Source organism: Rhinichthys klamathensis, unplaced genomic scaffold (genome assembly GCF_029890125.1).
Source record: "Rhinichthys klamathensis goyatoka isolate OS25496 unplaced genomic scaffold, OSU_Roscu_1.1 h1tg000048l_1, whole genome shotgun sequence".
In the NCBI taxonomy this organism is placed as follows: Eukaryota; Metazoa; Chordata; class Actinopteri; order Cypriniformes; family Leuciscidae; genus Rhinichthys; species Rhinichthys klamathensis.
The window spans coordinates 951,861-972,487 of NW_026606594.1; the positions used below are offsets into that span (position 1 = coordinate 951,861).

General features: G+C 38.5%; 1 long non-coding RNA gene across 1 annotated transcript; it reads right to left on the reverse strand.

Moving 5' to 3' along the window:
• Positions 1 to 592: 592 nt before the first annotated feature.
• Positions 593 to 19,377, reverse strand: LOC130082659 (uncharacterized). The gene is made up of 2 exons (XR_008806787.1): positions 18,973 to 19,377; positions 593 to 940 (listed from the first exon to the last, which is right to left on the reverse strand). It is a non-coding gene; the product is annotated as an uncharacterized LOC130082659 (long non-coding RNA).
• Between the last annotated feature and the right edge of the window lie 1,250 nt (positions 19,378 to 20,627).

Here is a 20,627-nt window from a genome sequence, read left to right on the forward strand (position 1 = left end):
ATAGAGCCAATTCAATGGATGGGGATTATTAGGAGGCCATGATTGGTAAGGGCCAATGGAGGGAATTTGGCCAGAAACCAGAGTTACACCCCTACTCTTTACGAGAAGTGCCATGGGATTTTTAATGACAATGGAAGGGTCAAATAGCTAAAGCCACTCCCTCCGCTGGAGGTCCTGAGGATAAGACTTAAGGCCATTGCACACTGAGTCCGAAATTCGCATCCGAAATTTTCGCACGTTAAAAAAGAAATTCGACCTCAAGTTATGTTAATCACGCTTGCACACCGCCTCCGAAACTTTCGTCCGTCATAAAAAAATTCGGATCGGGTTCGATTTTTTGCGTTTTTTCCATCCACAGCCAGCATTTTGAGAGGTTTTTTGACAATTCAGGGCCGGGGGGAGCTCGTTCCGCACATCATTGCACATGCGCAGTCCTTTCATTTTCGGTTTTCAATTCGATCAAGTGTTTATGTTCTCTCGATCGGATTAGAAAAGTAATAAACCTCCCCTTTCAATCAGATCGAAATTTCGGTTGATTGAGCAGCCAATTCGATAACTAATGTATTATTTGGGTACAATATAGGCATATAACCTGTAGCCTATAGACCTTATGTAGCCCCGCCCCTTTTCAGCGCTGCGCTCGTTGTCTTTTGACTTCCGGTCTGTATTTTCACAGCGATCTTGCATAGGTATGAATGAACTGCTCGAGTAAAAAAATTCCCGGTCGACATTTGTTAAGACATCTGCTTTACAATGCTTATGATAAACATTACAATGCTCATGATAACTTTTGTTAACTCTACAATAAGTAAATCCACTTCACCAGCTAATTACTCCTGGACAGCGATGCCATAGAAATATACAGAGCGACCGCAAAAACGGAAGTTCAAAGACAATATTCTAAAGTTGACGGCGCCCACGTTTCTCTGGTGCATTAGGTCTATACAGCTGTTCTGTCTGCTTGCACCGGGCCGCGCGTGTGCCTGTGTGTGTGTGTGTCCATACCTGCTTAGACATACTGCCAGTCTCTGTTCAGGATCGATTGGTTCACAGAAATTTGTGGTCTTCTTTTTAATATGTGGCTCCAGAATCGCTAGCAAAGCATCAAACTGTTCCACTGACATTCTGAAGTGAATTTTGAATCGCTCGGGATAAATTCGCAACTCCTTGATAAGGAAGTGGAACTCTCCTTCCTCTCGGCGCAATTTCAGGATTGGATGGACCCAAGATTTTCTCTCTATTCTCATTTCAATAAGAGGGAGGGCAACAAAATCATCCTTACTGCTTGACGAATCCATTTTGTATTTTTGTGCGTTTTTTTCCGCAAAGGTTTAATAAATACGCATCGGACTCAGTGTGCAAGGTTTCTGTGTGTGACGAATTTTTAGGCTGACGAACACGAAAAAACGCATATGAAAATTTCGGACTCAGTGTGCAATGGCCTTATGTTCCATCTTCTCTAAGTCTAACCCTCATGGAATCTGTTCATTCGTCCTTAGGCTCAGTCAGCAAACCCACTCACTCCTCTGCAACCAGTACTGGGGACCACATGACCCAGGAAGTGCAACAATATGTACAAGGTTGTCCCACCTGCTCCATCTACAAGTCACCAGACCACCTACCGGAAGGTAAACATCACCCTCTACCCATACCACGCTGACCCTGGTCACACCTAGGAGTTGATTTTATTACTGACCTTCCTGAGTCCGATTTTTTCCACCTGTGTTCTAGTAGCAGTAGACCATTTCTCCAAAGCCTGCTGCCTGATCCTGATAAAAAGCCTCCCTACCACCATGGAAACCACAGAAGCCCTGTTTCAACACATCTTCAGAAACTTTGGCCTACCTGAATATATCTGTCACAGTTTCCCCTGGTCCTCACCTGCACGCACTCTCACTAATTACGAATTCACAGCACCTGCACCTCATCACTTTACTCTACACACCAGTATTGGATATAAGCCTCACTCACCCTGCACTCTGGGTCCGGTCTCGTAATTCGACGTCTGTGACTCCTTGGCTTACATACATCAAGTCTGGTTCCAGGATATCTCTGATCTCACAACAAGTATTATCAAGTTCATCACTAATCACTCTTGTGTGTGTATCTCAGCAGCTTCAGTGTGTGGTGGCTCTCGAGGATTCTCCAGTCATCCTCTCTGTGTTCTGAGTATCAACGGACCTCTGTATCTACTATCTACGTAGCAGTGTCCAAGTTCTGAATATCTTTGTATCTATACCCAAGTTCTGAGAATCTACGAATCTATATGCAAGTCCTGAGTATCTACGTGTCTGCAACCAAGTTCTGAGTTCTGCGAGTCAACGTTTATGTTTGATGTATCTCTGAATCTTCTTCCTGTTCAAGTATCAAGAGATTGTTTCTGTTCCTGCATTTGTTCAAAGACTCTGGTTCCCTTGATTTCAACAGTGCTGATCTTGAAGCCTCCCGGTATCCGGGTTTAGCATCAGTGTATAAATAAAGCCTGTTTAACTGTTATCTTTGTGTCCTCGTCCATCAGTGGTTGTGACAATATCGTGTCTGACCATAAATGACATATTTGAAGTTGTTTCTGCTATTATAATGAGACAAAATCAAATGGGATCGTGTCGATTTGTGTCGTGGAAGTCTCACTACAGTCCAGTGATGAAATATGTGTCCTGGAAATGGGAAGCCTCAGGTGCTTTTCTTGTGGAAAGGTCAAGTAGGCTCAGATGTAGATGACACTTTTTCTCCTTCTCGCTCATCTTTCGGTTGGTCCTTGAAACTTGGTGCATCCGCCATTGTCACCGCATGTTATTAAACTCTCACGCACAAAGAAATACAATTTTGGATTGTACTAATTTCTCACTTGTGACTCTGTAAAAACAGATCCCACAAATCCAACTGCCTGTGTTTATTTGTAAAATAATAGTAACTGAGACATGAAGCAAACAACCAATAACTGATCCATGATACTGTTACACTGCAGCACCAAAAAGTAATACAACAACAACAGCAAGATTTCGTTTCCTGTAGTGGCTAATCCAGTTGCATAAATACTATCAGGGGACCTTTCGCGGTGGTGTACATGAGTCTCAAGCATCTGGCCATTATAAAATCATTAAAGCTAATGAGACCAACATCTTAAGCAGATTTTACACTGAAGCCCCTCACTGGTCCACGACCACGAGCCGTCTTTGAGAATAGGTGCAGTGGCTAATTTCTGCCCGTGTGCTTCTAACACGTTCTCTCTGTCCAAAGCACACTGTCAATTTCCACTCGGCCTCCCGTTGTGCAGCCTCATGAATCATTCATCAATACTACGGGAAAGAAAAGAATTGATGCTGGTGTCGGGGGGAAGCCCTGTCTCTCTGTCTGGCCCACACAGGCAGACGCTACGTTCTCAAATGACGCTAAAGTCAGCTCTTCACGGACAGAACATAAAATACACAGTTATAAGTACATGGGAGATATTAACCTTTATGTCACACATCACGGCAATTGGAAACTGAAGAGGACCTTTTTTTAATTGGACCCCATGCTGTGGATATACGTGTTATAGAGCGTGCTGACTGCCTCATGCTGGAGAAGACTGATTCCTACTGAGCTTTGAATATTGTCAGATGTCTCATACTGGTCCTTCAGCTCAGGAGTCTAAATCAAAGGCTCAGCACTTCTGACTGTAAAAAGACATTCCTAAACCTGAGGAAAAACCTCGTTCTCATGTAGACTTCAAAAGTCAATGTACATTTTGCTACTTGGTCATAAGACATTGTGATCTGGTCTTTATTATTACATATGAGGTTTTTAGTCAAAACAAAACGTAAAAGAAAAAGCAGTAATTATTTGCTGTTGATGTTAGCTAAACCACTGAACAAAATAAAAATTCACTATACAATAAGAATACATGTGGATATATAATGAAGTCATATTTCAACTGAAAGGTTGAACTGCGTTCTCAGGATACTTTACAATATTGTATTATATTATATTATATTATATTAGGCCTATAATATATTATATTATATTATATCATATTATGTGCCTTTATTATACACAAGTTTATGAGCCGTTTCCGCTCTACATCCTAAACTCCTCCCGTCGATGCAACCCACTTCCGTTCTGGCGGTCTGGGTTTGTTTTGCTAGCTAGCTTCGACAAAGCGCTGATATCGCAGTGACATAACAATTACAACATGAAGAAAGGTGGTTCGGGAACGATGTGTGTGATAGTTGGTTGTAAACACTCGAGAAAGCACCTGAACGAGTGGTTAGATAGAGAGTTCTACGACCGCAAACCAGCTACGAAGAGGTCCATGCGCTCCATTGTTTACACACAAACACACTCACACAGTATCGCGCCCGCGCCTCTCTCTCACACACAGTTCGATCGCCTAATTATTATCATCATGGCTCACACACACACACACACACACACACACACACACACACACTTTGCACTCTAGCTAAGAAGCCTATGATATAGTTCGGATCGTCAGGAGGACATTCACTGACAGCGCGTTCTCTTTTGTCTTGTCGCGCATGAGTGGTTAAAGCATTTGCGTGAATAAGAGAATGGTCATAACCCTAGCAAAAGGATGACAGAAAGAACAGATGTTGCGTTTGCATTAAATATTTTAACACGTTAAAGCTGGACAAAAATGAATCGGGAAAATATTTTTCTCACGGCCGCACGCCGGAGATCCGGCACGGTGGCGAAAAGTGATTGCATTATTTATTGCAATAAGTAGAGGCTTCAATCGTTTTGTTGTAAGTAGAATAGGCTACTGCATTTTAAGGGGTTAGTTTCGACATTTAAAGGTATTTTAACCGGTAAAATGGTTGGTTGGTACACAGCAGGTAAAACAATGCAGAGTCATAAGGATAATTGCAAAAGAGATCATGTCTTTATTTATAGCTCAGCAGTAAGTCATGTTATAGGTTACAGTCCGTTTTCCAAATACAAACACGTATTCCATCCGCAACAACATGCTTCTTTTATTTCCTATAATCATGTAAATGTCTTCCCTGATTAAGCTATAAACTGCAAACACTTATTTAGCCACAATTGTTGTTATTATGTTAAAAGAAACATTAAAGTAACACACAGATACATTTGCTATTACCACGGACATAAACTGATAGTTATTTGCACGTTATGTCTGTTTTATCTAGCTGTGTATGACATGACACAACCGACTTTGTTGCTGTGCAGATATTGATATGCCTCGACGGCTTTCAGATTGTCCAATTGCTTTTCCATCTATTGCCATGGATTGCACGAAGTAGGAGCAAATCTCGCTGTACGTTATGCTGGGCCACGTCGTCATGTTAGTGTTCTGCACTGAATTCGGGTGGGGGATAGTAACGCCATCTCCAGTCGTGGAACCGTCGCTGTGTACACCGGCAGACGCTGTGTGCAAACCTCTTCCGGCGGAAATGAAGTGCATTTAAGTAGAGTTATGGCGGCGCCCATGATTTGGCGCGTAAACTTGTGTATACTAGTAATCAAGGGCGTAGGTTTAGGGGGGGACGCTAGGTACTAGTCCCAATCAATATTTTGAGATGACAAATTTGTCCCCACCAATATTTAGCAAGCTCCTTTGAACTGCTATTTTGATATATGCGCTGCATTTGGATCTTTGCGCTGCTATTTGGATCGATTCCAACGGCCAGGACGACGACAGTACAAGATACGCCGTAATTTGATTGGCGGCGGGGTATCTGACAGGCAGGCTACACGCGCGGGCCGGGACTACTTTTTATGCTTGCACTCACTGGCAGCGAGCGGGTGGTGTGTGCGTGTGTGTGCGCGTGACGACGCCGACGGTAAGTTACCAGGGCTCTCTGCCTGCCATATACAAAGGCCAGAGTAAAGCATTTTAATATTCCGTTTTTTTGTCCCTTTTTGTATTTTGTAGACCAGCTATGTCACCCAAGAATAAGAAAAGGGACATACGAAGCTTTTTCATAAAGCAGAGTGTAAGTAGGCACAAATAACTAGCCACACAAATAGTGACTGACCAGGCTTTCAAATGCAGATTCTACTGTGGAAAATAGTATTAACTGGTGATCCTGGTTACCCAGGATATTGTTACAGTTAAACCTAGCTTCTGCAATCTTTCAAGGTTAGGAGCATTAGGGTGTGCAGCACGGATAGACTCATAGAAGTCGCGCTATCATGATAGAATGCTACGTTAGCAAGTCACTGAATGTTAATAAGCCTACCTTAACTTAGAATCTTGCAGTCATAAACAGTGGATCATCTGAGACATTTTTCGTTTCTACATTCTGTTTATGTAATGTATTTGTTAGTGTAGCCTAAGTTACTTGCTAGACACATGTGCTGGAAAAACATGTTGGCAATGTTAAAAAGGCAAAAGTTAACACTGTTGGTTATTCAAATATAATGAATCATTATTTGATTGATAATATCCAAATAACAATATCTGGTAGGAGGGTTAAACTTGCTAGCCAGGATAGACTACAAAATTAATTAACCATTTTGTATGCAGGGAAGACAGCATCAAACCACAACAGATTTACATTAATTTAGCAGACACTTTTTATCCAAAGCGACTTACAATTGAGAACAATAGAAGCAGTAAACCTAGGATAACAATATGCAAGTTTTATGACCCTTCCCAGTTTAATCTAATGTACTTTTTTTTAAGAATAGAATATATCAATAGAATTTGATATAGAATAGAAGATACAATTTTAGTATTAATAGAATACTGTAATAATGGATAATAATAATAATGGATTTGTTAATCCACAAAACCATGTCACCTTCATATTTAAATTGCTTTGAAATATAAACATGATGTGTTGAATGCTATGACATGTGTGTATCACACATGTGTATCACCCAGGTATTAACGTGAGTGTGAGTATGAGTATTTGTTAGAGGTACTGGAGGGTAAAAAGTGTTTATAATAGAAAAAGGTTATTATATTTATTTATTTAGATTTGTTTTGCTCCACAAGTTCTGAAAGTACTTCCTTGTGACAGTATTTTTTGTTAGTGTAAATACTAATGTACATAATAATTTATGTTAAATAAAATGTTTGGTTGTTCAGCATTACACAGTCTCAGGTTTTTATTGTTTGAGAGTGTATTTTTGAGATTATACAGTTATATTAGCTCTTTATTGACAGTATACAGGATGGTGTCGGGGTCAGGATACAATATAATGAGATGAAGTAGATTCACTTATGTGATATTCTGTATTGCCAGCAGTCTGAAATGACAAAGGACATCGCCATTAAAGCACTGTTACTTATCTTACAACAAAAAAATTTTTATTTTGTATAAAACTCTCTTGATAAGTATGCGCTCGCTGACAAAAGCTGTCACTCACACTCCATGAGATCGATGGGGAACGTGGGGCCTTTGTTGCCGTCTGTCACAGCCATAAATTCGCATACACACTGAGATCTCAGTCACAAGGACGGCATCACATACCCTTGTGACTGAGATCTCAGTGTGTGTGCGTAACCACGCTCAAATCACACATGACCACCAGAGCTTACCGCACACTGCCACAAACAATCTACACCAAACCTGAACTACAACACAGAAAATGTGACAGCAATTTATAACAGCATTATGCCTATAAAAATATAGGTAATTGCCTCTTTTCCTCAGTTTTTGCAGTTAAATTTGAATTATTCAGCTTTGCAGCTTGCTTGACGGCTAACATGAGGTATTTATCTGCCATGAAATATAATCCATTGTATGACAGAAAATCAAAGAGATTAGTTTATGAGAGCTTCGGATGAAATTTTAATGTTTAGAGATTATCAAAATATTTACCTGCATCTATAAATATTAGTCTAATTGCTTCTTTCAAATCATATGAGCAAGGTTAAAATGCTGCCTGAACCTGATAGAAAAAGTTCATTCTGTGATTATATTAAGTGGTATTTGCTGTTACTATTGCTCATATACTTTTGGTTTTTAGAAACTAAAATCATTTTTCTAAAGCAATTTGTTTTTTTATGATTTTTGTCAGGCAAAAACATAAAATGAGGGTGAAAAACAATTATTTTCACAATGCTATACCTAATATTATTTTCATTTACACTATCAGTAAGAATACTTTTATTCAGAAAGGATGCATTGAATGGATCAAAAGTGACAGAAAAGACATTTATAATGTTAAGGATTTCTATTTAAAATAAATGCTGTTCTTTTGAACTTTCTGAAAAACAAATGTGTCACAGGTTCTGTTTTACAACTGTTTCCACCACTGATAATAATACAGTTTCTGAACAATGACAATGATTTCTGAAGGATCACGTGACACTGAACACTGAAGTAATGATGCTGAAGATTCAGCTTTGCATCACAGGAATAATATTGTACATTGGAATAATATTTCCCAATATTACTGTATTTTTCATCAAACATTAGCAGCCTTGGTTTGATCAAATAAATTAAAGAGCATATAAAGACTTTCAAAAGAATTTAAAATCTTACCAACCCCAAACTTTTGAATGGTAATAATAATAATTTGTTACATTTAGCGCTTTTCTCTGTACTCAAAGCGCTTTACATGGAAGGGGGAATCTCCTCAACCACCACCAATGTGCAGCATCCACCTGGATGATGCAACGGCAGCCATATTGCGCCAGAACGCCCACCACACTCACTGGTGGAGAGGAGCCAATAAGTATATATATGGGATGAGGCCATGATGGACAGAGGCCAATGGGCAAATTTGGTATTTTAAAATGACCAGAGAGAGTCAGGACCTCAGTTTAAAGTCTCATCCGAAGGACGGTGCTTTTTGACAGTATAGTGTCACCAGCCAGAGACCACACAGACCACAGGGTGAGCACCCCCTGCTGGCCTCACTAACACCTTTTCCAACAGCAACCTAGTTTTTCCCAGGAGGTCTCCTATCCAGGTACTGACCAGGCTCAGCCCTGCTTAGCTTCAGTGGGCAACCAGTCTTGGCAAAAATGTGGTGGCACATTTTCAACAGTTCAACTCAACAAATAAGACTACAATTCACAACAATGGAAAAAAGAGTTGGAGAAATAAAAAAAATAACAACAAGAATCCAACAATATGTCAGTGTGAATATTGCACAGTTGCCTTTTCAGTTCTTCATTGCTCACTATAGCACCCCGATAACAAAATCAATATCAATTTCACAAAGTGTCAGATGACCCCGCAAGCCTAGGTATATTATAAAGATCCTGTCACCACTGGCCATTTCAATGCTGCCAAATCCTCAACAAGTAACTTCCTGTTAAAGCTTCTGACAACCCGTAGGCAGGTGAAACATGAAGCTTGTTTAAAATTACTCCATATATAGTCGCTGAAACGCTTTCTGTTATGGCACACTGCTCTGAACCATAAATAAGGCCAATGGAAAACACCACTTATATATTACACAGGCTATGAAGTTGTATATGGACAATAGCATGTGAATCTCTGTGGAATTCTGTCAGAATCTGTCCCTGATCCGATCGAGTCTGAAGATTTATTTTACAAAGGCAAGATGCTGTAGACACTCATTCATTTACAGTGCTGTGTTTAAACTCCCCCACACACATACACACTGCCACCATGGCGACTATAGACTGTCTTCACTCTCTATCGAGCAGATCATTTCACACACTTCCTCCTCTACACACACATTAAGTTCAGATTCTGTAAAGTAAGCCTTACACCTGAGATGGAAAAACGTATTACAGAGAAAACCACAAAATATCAATCACAAGGGACAAATATGCACTAAATCTTGTAGTTGAAAACAGATTTCATGTGAAAACACTAAAAAAAATTCAATAGAAAAATAAAATCATTTATTTATCTGAATTAATACTGATCTTACACAGCTTTTAAACTATCGCTGGATTCAAATAAGAAATTAACCAAATAAACCAATGTTATTTTAGTATAATTTGTAATGTTTTGAATTTACTCAATTATCAGTTTTCATCTTAATTTTGGTTCAAGTGTCAGGAATTGTGCTGTGCTTTTGTAATTTTTCTTTAACTATTTCATGTTTATTTCAGTTTTTGTCTGTTTTATTTCTCTTTCAGTTTTAGTAATTTTAGTATTTACATTTATTTCAGGCAGGTGCCAAGTCAACATTTCTAAAATTCATTGACATTTTTAGGTTTAAACTCTCATCTTAAAGGGATACTCCACTTTTTTTGGAAATAGGCTCATTTTACAACTCCCCCAGAGTTAAACTGTTGATTTTACCGTTTTAGAATCCATTCAGCCGATCTCCGGTTCTGGCGGTACCACTTTTAGCATAGCTTAGCATACATCATTGAAGTGGACAAGACCATTAGCATTTCTAAAAAAAATTACCAAAGAGTTTCGATATTTTTCCTTTTCAGTGCAATGAATCTCAAATATTAGGCAGTACAACATTAGACAACATTCTGTATTAGACAGAAATGGGTGCCCTAGGTGTTATAAAGCAATATTTAACACAGACTGTCTGCTATAACCAGAAGAGATGCAATCTAGTCCGCTTTTTCAAATTACAGTTAAAGGCGTCAGTTGTGGGTGGTGATCGGAGATGAATGTGGCATTGGTTGTGCCGTGTTAGCTGGTGTGGTCTTTCATATCCTGAAATAGCCTATATTTGAAACAGACACAATAATACAGAGAGAACAGGAGATGGTAATCTGAAAGATTGGAGGTATATGCTGTCGATTCCCATAGAGGGTGTGCATCGTGAAATTGCAGGGAATCTGTGGATCTATGGGAGAATGAGGCTCAGAATAGCTTTCTGCAGAGGTTATATACCATCTACTCTTTCTGCACTGCACCACCTGTTGTTTACCGCAAGCTGATGACAGGCGAAAACAGTCACCGACATCCACCCACCAGCTCAACACCTGCAGACCTCACCACCTAATCAGATAAGAACATAGCATCTGATGCATCTGCTACATAATGCTACAATAATTGATTCAAATATATATTATATGAAGTATGTGTGACCCCTTCTGTCTACTTCATTCATTCGATTTTGAGGCCGCACCCTTGCCGCTTCTTAAATCTTAGGCAGACTCGACAGACAATTCTCTGCCTGTTTTTATTTGAGCTCCATCAGATTAGGGATGTTACACTGTCAGGGACTACTTTTCTAGAGGAAGGATGGAATTCAATGATACTGTACTGTCAATACATATATTTTGTGCTTTATATTTGTATTGTGTGGTCATCGTTTTATGAAAGCGACAGGAAATTTGAGGTATGCTGTATATGGCGGCGTGATGAATAAGTCTACATTTTGAACGTAATAAAATGATAAAATATATATCTTGGATAACAAAATAACAGGGCTAGAAACATTCAGTGTTTGATTGGGCGCAATCTAGACACACCACTGCTTATAATGAAGCCAAGGTTGTCGAATAGGGCCAAAAATCTGCAACTGTTAAAGGGGTCCTATTATGCCCTTTTACAAAGTCTTGATTTTGTTTTTGGAGTGTACTAGAATATGCTTTCATGCTTGATTGTTCAAAAACATAATTTTTCACATATTTTACATTATTACAGCACCTCTCTCCTCAGTCTGTCCCGAACGCGCCATTTAGTGCCAGTTACGATGAACCCCCTCCCGAAATACAAAATGTGCTGTGATTGGTTAGCTGGCCCAGTGTGTTGTGATTGGCATCACTTAGCATGTTCAGGAAATGTCACAGCTCTTACCTTAACCGTGAGCTCTAATCAGATGTAAATATTAAGGATGTTATAGTCATATTATCAAGTCCATTTCAAACCAATTCAAGCCTGATTCAGATTTAAGAATGTTAACAAACAAGAGGATGTTTGAGAACGGATTTCATGCACGGGTTTTGCAAGCACGGATTTTACAAGTGGTATGTTTTTTTGTAATTTTCTTATACATTTTTGATACAATGTTATACACCATATAATCATGATATTTGTTGGAAAACTATGATAATACAAACAGTAATCGATCAAAAAACTTTCAGGTTTGTAACCTTGCAGATCTTTTTTATGCTCAAACAGCAACATTACATGATTTCCATTACACGAGAGTAGATGTTAAAACTTCATGCTGATTTGTACTCGGCTTTCGCCAAGATAAGCAAAACTAAGACGTAGCTTTACAGTAAACTATGCTTCTCCATCCATTTACGCTTCTTTCCATATGGTGGTGTGACTCCCCTTCTGTCCGGCGTTAACGGCTGCAGTGTACTTGGCGCGTCAGCACACGCGACGGCTGCAACTACAGGACCAGCACGACAACCGTCTGGATTGAGCCGAGTAGGGGACATCTCTAGGGTCTTCAAGTGGGCACCTTCCGTCCTCAGTGTTTCGTCGACTAGCCCACGACACCTCAAGAGGGCTCGACAGTGACTCTACATCCCTCCTGCTGCTGAGACCTAACCACAATCTCACAATCTCACAATCTCTCCGCAACCCGACCATACGCGCCAACCCGTTTGACTAAGGCTGTCGAGCCCCACTGGTTAATATGCAGTTTCAGTGGACAACGGTTCCGTATGGCATACCACCTACCGCAAAACACAATATCTGCCCAACCACCCGTCATTCACGCACTATCCACAGGAACGTATACAAACAAACCAACAGACTCTTCAAGTTTTCAAGAACTCTACGAAACCGTAGCGTGGCGGCCTGTACACAGCCAGCTAGAATCTTTCCGTCTCAACCACAGCCAGTTGCTGCTCCTTTCTGCTGCTTCAGATAAGTTCTTTACTGTGCGACGCAACTCTTGGCCGCTGAATCCGATGTCTCTGAGGAACCGGGTTGTAGAGTGTGCCACAAAACCTCGGCAACCCACTTCCACTGGATAAACCTGGACTCTCCATCCTCGCTGTTCTGCTTCAGTGGCCAGCTGAGCATACCGCAGTTTCTTCCTCTCATATGCCTCATCTACCGCATCCTCCCATGGCACTGTTAACTCTATCAGTTGAACAATGCGTGCTGATCCAGACCACAAAACAATATCTGGTCGTAGGTTAGTGGTGGCAATCTCAGGTGGAAAAATAAGCCGTTGATCAAGATCAGCCAGCATCTTCCAGTCCCTAGCAGCTTCCAGTTGTCCTGGCCGAGAATTGGTGTTACCACCTTTTCTTGGTGGTTGCTCGCCTGGGCGGAGGAATATTGTCTTCTGCGTGTAATGTTTTGCTAGAACAGGCGGCAACTTAATGGTCATACTACGCTTGCCTTCCAATGCTAAAGCCAAACATCGCAATACTTGGTCATGGCGCCAAGTAAACCGACCTTGGCTAAGAGCCACCTTACATCCTGTCAAAATGTGCCTTAATGTGGCAGGTGATAAACACAAAGGACAAGAGGGATCCTCTCCTACCCAGAGGTTTAGGTTCTGCGGTGATGGGACTATAACTAAAGTTGAAAAAGTGAAGAAAAAAACATAACCCCATTTAAATACTATATTGATACATGTTCTCTTTTAATTTTCACATTCAACGCGACAAGATATTTAAAAGGAAAGTTATGGATATAAATACAAATACAAGTTAGGTTAATGTTAAAATTGTGTCTACATTAATGCACTTATAAACCAATATAGTGAATATCGTCTCTATAGTGAAGAGTGCTCTGATTGGTTGGCTGGACCAGTGTGTTGTGATTGGTCAACCGCTTCGAGCGTGTTTCGGACATGTCACCGGCAGACATGGTAAGGGACTACACTTTTGATTACTTCACTATCTCAAGGATTTGACATAGAAGACATAGAGTGGTGCAGGAATGATGCATTTTTGTAGGCCAACCCAAAAGTTAGCCTCACCCTGTACCCTCGACAAAAAAAACAATAAGATTGTTCCATTGGCTTTTGGATTATTGCAGAAAATAAGGTCTGTGACTATAGCAAAAGCTTACAGATTCTTACACGTTTTGTTCATCGTCACAAATGAACACAACTTTTATGAATTTTGAATCGTAAATACAATCGGCAGCAGTCAAAAGCCAAGCATAAACTATATAAAAAAAGATTGTTGGGTTAACTTAAAAAAGTAAGTAAACCTAGTTGACTTAAAATTTTTAGTTCATTGAAATTAATAATATGAGTTAATAGAATGAAGGCTCAAAAATAAGAGGTTAGTGACCCCTAGCGGCGAAAGAAATTACATATTGTATCTTTAAGAATTTGAGTTAATACAATGTAGGAGATACTTGTTGGTAACCTCCTTTTACAAGATAAGCAAAAGCTTTAAAAAAAATCACAAGAGGGTATTAGTGATGTATTTTATAACGAAAAATAAAACGTGAAAATATCTTGAGCTTGTGTTCACCACAAATATTATTTCAAGCATTTAACCAAAAACCCATTAAAAAAAACCATTGACTTCAGGACGATGGAAACAGAGGTGCTAAAATGAATACAATAAAATGAAATAGAATAGAATAAAATAAAAATCATTTCAGGGTGTTGGCCTACAAAAATACATCATCCCTGCACCACTCTATTAGAGTAAGGCGTGTGTGAAGAGGGAGACACAAAACACTTCAATGTTGAGGCAGCAGAACATTAAACTGGGCAGGGAAACGTGTTGCTAGGCAACAGATGCCGAACAAAGCTAACCGACTCAGCATAAAGGCAGGATATTGATAGTGCCCATGCATGAGCACTAGAGCAAACCGTCAGTCTAGACTATGAGAAAAGACCACTAAGCAGGCTTGATATATGGTGAGCACTGATTTACTATGAAGGGGGGGGGGGGGGGGGGATCACATGAGCCAATTAAATCATACTCAGACAGATCACAGTGAAGTATTTGATCTGTCGCAAAGGTATCGTTAGCATTTTCTAATCGTTATTCACTAAGTGCATTTGTCTTTGTCAGGCTAAGGCGAAAGCTTGGAGTCTCATCAATTCTGCGATCGATTTACAGTAATCCACCTGAGCTGTACAGGGACCCTCTGAGCTCAGAGTCCCGTCAAGCTCTGGAGCATGGCCAGATCCAGGCAAACACCAATGGGGAAAGTCCTCCCGATCCCATTCATCACCGGATCTGTCACATCATTTCTGTGTAAATACAGTCAAAGGTCTGTATCTAGTCAGGATGACGGACAGCATCAGTGAGTTGCAGCCATGCATCTGTGCTAATAACTGCCTTGTCTTAGATTCTCACATTTTTAAATACCCAGTTTCTCAAACCCTGTGCAAAGTCTCACCCCACAGACTTCCAGTATAAGTGCATTACTGTACAACTTTTGTTTTATTTTACAGGAGGATTGAAATTAATGTAGGGGATGCTGTCAAAAGTGCTTGTTCTTTAACGTGGAACAGTTCCCTCCAAAGTACAGTTATTTGTCAAAACAGCCAAAAATCACAGAACTCTTTTGAAAACTTTTCATACCTTGGTCTTTTTTTTTTATTTTTTATTTTTTTTTTTACTTTTATATGCATTTGAAAAGTATGAAAATCCATCATAGAAACTTTAGATCGCCATAGTGTTCATCATAGATATATGTTCATCAAGCAAAAAGTGATATAACCATAAACCACCATTTTTATTGCGTGAAAACGATTTCTATGCATTTTTAAATATGACGACTGTCCCATAATTTAGGTGACGTTTTCACAACAATGAACAATTTTACTCCTAATAACAAAGTGTTTTTGTAAAGTCTGTGTAGTTGTTTACCAAAGAACAAAGGGTGCCAGTGAAGAACATGTTTGATATGTGTGAAAAAACTTGTGAACAGAATATTATTGTGTCATTTCCAAACGAGCTGTCAAATTACGCAAAATTTGTAAAATAATATTCACAATACATCAAATTCTAGCTATGAAGTAGCCTTAGCAATTAAGGCACAGGAGACGACTACTTTGTTCCAAAGCAATTTCCACCAATGTCCTTTCCACAACGAATTACTATTGTTTTGAGTGTGGTAGTTGTGTGGAGTTTTTTTAATTTTTTTATTATTAATTTTAGAATAAAATGTCAATTCTCCTGTGATGCACTCTAGGACATTGTTTAATAGTGTGAAAATGTGCTCAAGATTTACTTTTATAAAAGTCCACAGGGCCAAAAGTGTTGAAGAAACTTGAAGGAACAGAATGCAAATGGTGAGCAGGAATATTAATCTCTGCAAAAGCAGAGTCAGCCTTCTCATTCTAGAAGAAAACATGCATATTCCAGCATCTTTTTTTTTTTTAAATACAGCCATCTGCGAGGGAGTTTCTCAAACACTGCAATAACGCTAATACACACTATCGTGGCGAAGCTTCCTCAGGATCACTGCTAACAAGATGTTTAACGGAGATGTGATAACTTCATTCTATACCACAAAAATGATCAATACTGTCAATGTTATTGATGGCAGCATTAAGCTCTGAGCAATATGTCATCTTTTGTGTTGTCTTTTAAGGAAAGGGTTTTCTAACTGAAGGATCGCAAGCGGTGCAAGGGAGTAAAAAAATAGAGAAAAGTTTTAGAGATGTCAAGTTAAGGTGGACTTAAACCATTACTGAATTATGTATGTTTTTTTACATTTGCATCATCAAATTTTATTTTCTATTGACATCAGTAGCATTTTACGAGTATTTTACAGTAAGAAACAAATCTTTAAAAGTTAATTTCTGACAACTTAAAAAGTAAATTATTTCCAAGAAATATTTTAACAATTTCCTTTTAGTACGATAACAATATGACAACATAAAATGAAAAAATACATACATGTATCAGTTTTAAAAAACTATTATGTGTGATATTGTATATAATAACTGATTACATAATAGGGTTGTAAATTGTCATTGCGCTAAAGCAATTTGTTAATATATATTAAACAAATACTTATATACTATATATTTAAATAAATAGATTTGTTCTCACTCTGACACTTATATAGCCCAATATATACATAGACACACATATAAAAAAATATTTTCATTTAAATGAGATGTTCAGACATGTCTTTTATGTTTTATGCATAGTCTGAAACATCTACAGAAATGGACAAATGCAACGACCCTCACTCTCTGTGCAGTGGTGTGAGCTGATTTTGTGGTGGCCTGCCAGTGTCCCCAGATGGGCAGTAGTGGGCACTGAAGCCCAGGGCAGAGCACTCAGCCTGGCATATTCCTGCACACTCATGTAGCAGCCACCCAACTGTACATCTGCACATTCAGGCCCTCCAGGTGTTGCTCCCCCTGCTGGGCAGGAGCAGTGCGCTCGCTGCTGTGCAGAAAAGCAGGGCTTATATAAGTGGCCTATTCTGAAGGTATAGAACAAGTGTCACCTCAAGGTAAGAATGTGGAGCAGCGGATGACAACATGTGCTGATTGAGTGATTATGAAACAAGATGGTGACAGTACCATGAAACGGGTCACGAAATGCAAGTGTAAGCAGGATGTGTGGAACTCGTATCACAGCATTTAGAAACATTTCCCAATGACAACTGATTTACAAGCCCTACAAGTAAATCAGAGTGTGATGGTCGTCTAAAAAATGCTTAGTAAAACTACAGTAAAATTAAATCTTTTGCCCAAAATAAAGTCACATTTAGTCTTTTTGCTACAGTGGATTTTGCTTAAATGAGTTGCTAACCTCTTTGCAGCAATACAATAAACCAAAAAAGGATATTTCTTATTCTGTACGAAATGTTTTTTTCCTTTGAATGACAGGAATTCCCACTGTCTAGAAAAACCTGGATATACAAAGCCGAAAGTTTCTTTCGGACGTTTTCTACTGAAGAAATTTGTACAATTAATCAAAATTATATAATTCAATCAGCATTTTTATGCCCAGCTTTAAAATATTTTGTTGTAGAAATGGTAAGTAAAAATATTTTTAAAAATGTTTATTCAGTAAATCACAAACAACTGGAAAAGTTATTAGGGTCTTTGAATTTTGTTATGGACAACGGAGTCAAAATGGTAGAAAACTACTGGAATAGGTGATATGCAAATTTGGATGGCCATATTTTATTTATAATTCTATAAGAAAAATATTCCTCAAACATTCTATTTAAGGGTATTAAATTTAAGACTAGTAATGCATTACATACAAACTCCATTTAAACCCTTTTGTAGCCTTACGTGTGTATTATTTTTTAAATATTTTTTTTACATCTTCTACTGTCTTACATTACTTGAATGTTCAGCATTCAAAATGTAACCAACATTGATGGCATCATTGGTATTTGCATAATTAATTACTTTGGTCTTCATCTATTAGCATGGCTGATTGGTCTTGTTTTCCTTGCATATATATATTTAATTGTATACCCACAACCCTATATACAGTACATAAAGTCACATGCTGAATGTCATGACATATGGCAAAGTGGCCTTTCAAGCACTGTGGTTTCTTTCAGGACATTCTAAACACAGTGTTTATAAACCTTGACTACACACATTCCATTCAAAATTTATCCACCTCCATGTATTCCATACATTTTAATCACTTGAAAAATGTATGAAAGCGCTATATAAATGCCTCATTCATTCATTCACTTCCCCATGGCAACATGTATCAAACTGACGATTGATGCACATGCCATGATAGCTTATTGATGGTCCTCACTACAATATAAGCATGTTTGCATTGCTTCTCACTTAAACATACATTGATGCATAATACAGATTTTTTTTGTTTTCCCTGGTAGTTTTGTTGGAAGCAGTGTAAGATTTCTTTAAACGAATGGAAATGTTCAAATCCACCTTCCAAGGTTAATTTGGCCGCTAAAAAGAGATCACTGGAAGACATGTGTGAGTTAAGAAGAGCAGCACATGAGCAACAGCACAGATGGGCCGATAACACACTATTAACTCACTGAATTGGAGTCCATTGCTGTCTTGAGTACATATGCATCTTGTTTGCCATACTGTTTACATCGCTTGATTACAGATTAGTGTGAGATGAGTGCACATGTTGGACAGACCTTAATCCTCGTAAAGAAAAAAAAAAGCGTAGGGTTTTCTATATGGAGTATATGCCACTAGGATATCTCTGAAAATAAGCAGATTAAGATACTCTATTGTAACTTATACCATGGTCTGGGTGAATACTCGATTCTGATTGGCTGCAGGGTGTCCATTAAAAAGTGATAGAGGACACCTAGTAAAGGAGTTCTGGTGAAACTGCCTGTTTACCGTTCGAAATTAATAAATAAATGCGCTGCCTACAACAGCTGTGAGTAACCATAGCAACAGGCAGTCAAAGTATCCGTTAACAATTTGCTCTATCAAAACAAACATCTAACGTTAGTTAGATATTACATAGCCTACTAATACAACAATGAGCGACTTCGTTATTTCATCTTCAGTCTCTCACGGACTGACGGAGCCCAGTAAGCCCGCAGACTGCTCTCGCATCGATGGCCTGTCACCGACATTATTTGACGGCTCTCCAGTCCAGCATCGGAGAGTCGACCTACAGCGGTGCTTCGGAGGCTGTGGTTAGTGTAGACTAGTGTAACACATAGTGTTTTATGTGTAATAAAAAAATAACTATGCCTACCTTTGTGTTTCATGAAAAAAAAATACATTTTTGAACCTGAAGGGTTCTACAAGCTGAGCGGACTAACGTTATATATCTCAAGTTGCTAAATAAATCGTCAGGCAAGTTATTATTTGAAAAAACTAGATTTAGCCTAATTAAAATATAAACTAATGTTTTAAAAATGTTTTATTTGGCAAGTGACCATGGTATAAGCGGGTTAATGCCCTTCGAGGTGTCCGTTGTAAGGTTTTAATGGACTTCGGCGGAGGGCGGTTTACACCTCGCCGTCGTCCATTAAAACCTTACAACGGACACCTCGTCGGGCATTAACCCTTACATAATATGCATTATTAGCAGTAGCAGTAAACCCATTAAATTGCGACATTTAAGTGTGAACTTCGGTAAAAAAAATTTATACAATTGTTTAAACTAGTGGTTCTTAACAGACTTTAAACTTTCTTTTTTTTTTTTCAGTTCTTTAAACTGTTATGGATGACTTAAAAGTATTTAAATGAATACATTATTATAAGAGGTCAAAAGTGATGTCCGGAGAGGATATTTGTTAATATTTTAAATATGAGGGAAGAACAAAACACTAAACTTGGTTAAGGTATTTATCTGACTAAATTATTTGCAACAAAAGGCAAACTACAGCTTTTTATTTATGCAAAAAAAAAAGCATATAAAAACAGAAAGCTCACAAGAAATAGCATACATTGACCCCAGTTATTAATCTTTAGTTTGTTCTCTCTTGTTTTTGCATGAGTTCATAATTTCTTTGCATGACAGCCTGGCCAAACATTATGCTCACATAATTTCTGCAACACATTTTAACAATATTTGACTAAATGGTGAAGATGTCAATTTACATATAGGCCGGACATCACTTTTGTGATGTTCACAAATTAAAATGTTAAAAAAAAAAACATAAAATCAATATAACTTATATTTACAATGCTTGAAACTTCTAGAATCACAAAATGAATCATTAATTAGTTTAATATATCAATACTCCCTGTTTCTGTTGGTGGACTTTGAATTTTGTGTTAGTCAAAAATGGTGAAACCCACTAGTTTAAATGGTTTATCGGTAACTCTCTAAAAAATTTAATTTTAACCAGTTTCGTTCTGGTTCAGTTCAGTTCTAAGAAACACTTTTATATCAATTGTTTGCAGATGGCAACTTTTTTCACATCATA